Genomic DNA, 6,000 nt, shown 5'->3' with positions numbered 1-6,000 from the left:
TGCTTGCAATGTGTGGGCAAAAGTGTATGAAAGAGAGGAGTGAGGGGAGGGAGGGAAGTAACCAAGAAGGCGGGAAGGGAGAGGGAGAGTAACAACGACAGCCTAACAACAAGGGCTTGTGAAAAGACTGCAGCGGAGAAAAGTGTGTCAGATCATTTACCAGCGGGGATGCACGACTTCGTCTCTTTAAAGGCAGCAGCCCTGCAGAAAGGCTCTTGTCTAGTCAGCACTGCAACAAAGGCACAGCTATGGCTTTATTTACACGCCTGGAATGTTCCTGTGTGCACAGGGGCAGCACCCGAACAACTAACCCTCAGCTCCATCAAGGGAGGGAACATGGCGCTAACCTCAGCCAGACCTCACCCCAGATAGAGAAGCAAAGAATTGTTGCAACAACTGAGCTGACAAGCACGTCACACTATTTAACTACAGAAGTGACTCAACAAAGAGCAGCGCTCTGCCTAACTGCCTCTGAATAACACCGTTTGACGCCGTTCTGAAGAGACTCATGTTGTAGCACAGTTGTCCTGTTACAAAGCAGGCTGGAGAGTTGGATTTGAGCAGGTGTCAGCTGACAAAGAACTGAAGTTTATCCATTCCTTGTGAAGACAGTTAAATAAGCAAATGGCCCCTATTTGTTCATGTTATAATGCATTGTTGACCTGCACAACTACCCGGAGTAGCAGTACTTGGCTTTTTTTTTTGGTCAGAGCGCTTCTAGTTCACAATCTGCTTTGCCGGACCCCTCACTCAGCGAGCCTTTTCACACTCCACCCGGCTGCTCAGATGGAGGCTGAGGGCACAGAGCCAGCCCCTCTGCATCCTCAGCACTCAGCAGCCCTCTCAAGCTAATGACGAGGGCTGCTCCCACTTTGTCATACCAAGAACTCTCAATTTGCCAATTCTGGGCTCGTTTCTGTATGTAGGAGGGGCTGGGAGGTTCCCATTCAAGTTAAGGTGGTGTTAACTCTTTTTACAGTGGCAGCAGAATGGGGTATAATGTTAGAGTAAAGAAGAACTTGACACACTGCATTTTCTGCCTGTTAAGAACATGTTTCTCACTCCACTGCCTAACCTTATAACATCATAAAACCGTTTTATCGGCACACCTAGCACCTGCCAATCAGCCGCCCCCAGTAACAGCCACCGGTGCCTGTAGCTTACACCAGCAGCCATCAATGCCAGATATTCCATTTCATTCATGAAATGATAATTAGACCTCTAGACAGGGTTCCTTGATAGGATGTTCTACTTCTGTAGGTGTTCATATTTTGTAGAGATCATCAAGAAGAGATCACTGCATTTTGATAAATGTCTTGAATCTTTATGAAAGTGGAATTTCCCTATTGTGACTTCTGCAATTGTAATATTTGTGCGCTTCCTGTGCCTATTTTTCACATTTATGTAAGCTAAAATAATACCTGTATTTATGGTGAACACAATGCAATGCCAAAACATTGTAGCAATAGTGCCACAATGACGCACTGATACTTGACAGTAAACTTGTAAAGAATACAATTTCAAATATGTCTGAACTTGAGCCAAACAAGAGCCAATTAAATGCTGTACATGATGTTCTCTATTTTCCTCAGTTCACGGGTCAAGTTTTATTTTCATTGCCAGACTTACCAGCCAACTGCATCATTATGTTTTATGTTGCAGTACAAGTAAGATTTGCTCTACTCTTTCACAGATACAACTTCATCAGTACACTCTCAAACTGGTACTTTTATTTTCAAGCTTTACTTTTCAGTTTCCTCCTTTCAAAGGGGAATTCCAATATGAATTTAATAAGACACTGTGCCTATTTCACAGAAGAAAAAAAGCTGTATATTTCATTTGTTACTTCTATTTTATTTATTACTGATTACTAAAGGGTTATATGCAATCTAGGGAATATGAACCAAATAGAGTAGGTAGTTAAATCGCATGCATTTATTTTTTATATTTCAAATCCGCCTCGTGGCTCCTAAAACATTCTATCACTGTAATTCAAGCACAACCTTGGCTCTCAAGATGTTTTTATTCCACATTTTAATAACTTTGCAGTCAGGGCCAAGTGCCATTATGTGAGTAAATAAATGGAACAAGTGCTCGTTCTCATTATTTTCAAAAGCTCTCCTCAATCCTTTAGACAAGGTTTGTGTGTGCTTAGAATAACAGCTCAATAGGCTGTGTGTGTGTGTGTGTGTGTGTGTGTGTGTGTGTGTGTTTGTGTGTGTGCGAGAAAGACAGAGGGCAGGAGAGAGGGGAAAGCAAAGAGCACATATCTCTGTGGTCATTAACATGGGGGCTGGGAGGAGGGCTACTTTATTTGAACATGGCACGCTTGTTGACCCTCTTCATAACTATTCCTCCTCTGCAGAGGGCAAGAATGGGATAGTACCACTTAGCCTCTGTAAACACAAGTTAACTCTGTTGAACTATGGACCTCGGAGTCGCGCTCTTAACTGCTGGATGCCTCAGCTCTGTCTGCCAGTGAAGGGAAAAACCTTTCCTGTTGGGGTGGTCAATTTTATTGATTTACAGAAAGCTTTTCAAATATGTCACGTGGCTCTTGTGATCTTTCAGTAGCAGCGCTGTTCATCCTGTCTCTTGCCCTGTGTATAAGGTCATAGGACATACACAGCTTATGCACACACACACACACACACACACACACACACACACACACACACACACACACACACACACACACACACACACACACACACACAATTGACACAAACATGAGAGAATGAAGCCTCACATTACTTCGAACTGTATTCTTACCTTGAGTGTTTCATGCTCGGCTATGTGAGCATGTTAAATGAACACAGACTCTAAATGTGAATGTTCTTCTGTCGTATCTGACCACAGGCACTCATTAAAGTCAGCACATTGTTCTCTTTCTGGCTGAATCTCAGATTTATTATTCACTTTCTCATGAAGGATTTAGTCACACAACAGTGGGGCAGGGCCTTCTGGCAAATGCTTCTATATAACAGAATGGCATGGACCACAGAGCATGTCAAATCAAATGTCAAAAGAGCAGTTGGCCAACTCCAAACTATCTTTACACTTTCATTTTCCCAATATTCTTGAGTGCTGCTGGGATAGAATATATATGACAGAATGTCTCTGTGGGACCTAGATAAGAAGGAGCTGGAGATAAGTGAGAGAAACCCATCAACAGATATGATAGCAATCTGCTATCATCATTAGTTAACCTGCTACGACAACTGTGCTCATCGGCTGTGCTATTAGATGTTTTTCTGTTCAACAATCTTATACAGATGGTATCGTGCCACAATTGTTTGTTTTTTGTAACAAGGAGAGTGGCGATAAAGCGTGGGAAGAACTGAATATGAGATTATCATTTATTCCTATGGGGAGATTTAAGGTTGAGAAAGCTGCTCGACCGTTTGGGATGAGATGAAAGACACAAAGCTTATGTTACATGGCCTTGGAGACTGCACAATACAAGCACACAACTCTTGTTATACATTGTATTGGCAGTTAGTTTGAAGTGCTCGCATAATTAGCCTATCTATGCCAGATCATATCATTTTGATCTGGAATATTTCCTGTTTCTTCATGTGAGGACAGATGCTTCTTTAGCTTTGGAGCAGTGTGGACAGTGGTGTTATTTAATGACGAACACTGTACTCTGTACAATGGAAGAAATAGTTGAAATAGTAGAAGAGAATGTAGCCTACAAGTGTCCACAGTGTTTTCATCCTCTGCAAGTCATGTTGGTGAAGTGTCCCTCCATGGGTCCTTGGAACTAATTGATCTCCTCACATGTTGCTGTTTGATACAGTGTCACTCTTCGTCAGGCTGCCACACCTTCATGACTCCATCAGTTTTCTGCACCCAGGACTTGCTGTCATCTCCACCTTTATGGCCTGGTTTTCCCAGCAGTATTGCAAACATGAAATGTTACGAAGGAAGAAATTTGGTGTTACAGAACCTGAACTGGTTTCCATCTACACATACTTGTGTCTGGTGCTGGAGTATGCAGTCCCTGTCTGGCACAGTTCCTTGACTGTAGACCATTCTAAAAGGCTGGAAAGTACGCAAAATAAAAAAATAAAAAATCCTACTTGGCCAGAGGTACTCAGGATACCCAGAGGCTCTCTGCACTCTCATACTGTGTACTTTAGCAGAAAGACACACTCAACTGTGTCTTGACTTTGCCAGAAAGCAAAATCTTAAGTCCAACTTCATCCCCTACTGCATGTGCAGACTCCTAAATGACACAGGATTTTAGATTTCAGATTTGTGATCAGAGATATTAGTTTTTAGCTTAGATAATTGCAATTTGGATCTATTTTTTTAACTCTTAGTCTATTTTAAATGTGTGGTCTACTTAGTATTGATGTTTCATTGTAATAGTAAAATAATTGTGTGAATTAGGGGCTAGCTGGCCAACCAGTTGCCATTAATTTCTAAAAAAGAAACTACCCTGACTAAAGACAGCTTACATTGTATTATAATTAGGAGGCATTGCACAATGATGAGACTAGGGCTTGCTAAAAACTCATTAATCCTACAGCACTCACTCTTGGAATTAGAGGAAGTAATATTCTGGCTAAGAGTGTGCCCTGGGGTAAAAATGGAAGGAGAGTTCTGTTTGCTAAATTCTGTTCTAATTCCTGGGTTGCCTGAAAAATTGATCATACAAAAAAAGAATATTTGAACCAAGAATAAATAAATAAGAGCGATCATGATGGAGGAGTTTGTTAAACTATGTTGTATAATTCATAATAACATTTTATCCATAGTATAAGAATTGTATTCATTGTTGAAATGAGCTTAATGTCAGCTCCAATAGGACTGACTGTAACTATTATTTGTATGCCTACTGAGAAAAACGTATGTACCCGGTGGTAATGCAAATTCAACTGAACACACAGGCCCTCTAAAATCAGTTAGCCTCAAGCTAAATGCTGAAAAAAACTGCTTTTATTTGGTTCATTCCTCTTACAATTTGCAGATGTAATTGAAGCCCTTTTGGTTTGGTCTAAAACCAGCTTGGATGCTGCTTGTATGAGATCAGAGGTGGAGCTCTCAATTGTGTAATGTTTTGCAATATTTTGGAAAGATTATATGTATAACTGAGCTCATTCTAGAGCAAAATATATGTCATTTAATGAAATACTACTGTCTGGTTTTAGCGACAAATTATTTAGAAGGAAATGGTGGCTGCAGCTGAAATCTACACAAAAACAAATGCAGAGAATATAGTTAAGACAACCATCCATCTTGCTAACGTGTCCTTGAGCAACGTGCTGGTTGTATGGTTGCTGCTCCAAGGCAGTGGCAAGAAAACACAATATGTAAAGAATAACAAACCAAAATATAGTTTGTCAACTGGATGAAAGGTGACCAATTAAGTTAGATTGATTGATTTCTGTTGTGCATAACAGTTACAGTAAATACAAAATATAGTTGATTTGTTACCTTAACAAATTACTGTTATGGGACTCTGAAATGTATTGGTTTTATTTTTGCTCATCTAAAACAATATACAAAAGGGATCAATGTGTGTGCGTTTCAGCCATACTGAGGTTCTATGACAATCTAACTGATATTGTGTCAAAGTCAGTAAAAACCTGTTAGAGAGCTTTGTTTTGGCAATAATAAACTTGGTTTGGCCGTTAGGTTTGCTAATATTAAACAGTTGCCTGTTGTGGCCATCATAGAGACATTTTAAGTTGGTTCTCTCTGTGTATTTGTATAATTCATAACCTTGATCTTTTGTTTTATTTACCTTTGCCTATATTGGCGTTTATATTGCAAGGCTTTGAAGCAAACTGATCCATAATTGTCTGTAAATAGTCAAAAAACACATTTTATTCATTTTTGTGTTGAACTCTGTTTGTCTTCTTGATTTAAGTGCTTCTTACATTTTCTTCAATAATATGCATTTTATTCCTGTAGTTCTGCGCCTAATACATATTTGGTTTTACTGCTTTCTTTCTCACACAAGCCACACTGTTAAATTGAGGTCAAATT

This window comes from Sander lucioperca, chromosome 13 (genome assembly GCF_008315115.2).
Source record: "Sander lucioperca isolate FBNREF2018 chromosome 13, SLUC_FBN_1.2, whole genome shotgun sequence".
In the NCBI taxonomy this organism is placed as follows: domain Eukaryota; kingdom Metazoa; phylum Chordata; class Actinopteri; order Perciformes; family Percidae; genus Sander; species Sander lucioperca.
Note: the sequence above shows the minus strand (reverse complement) of the source record.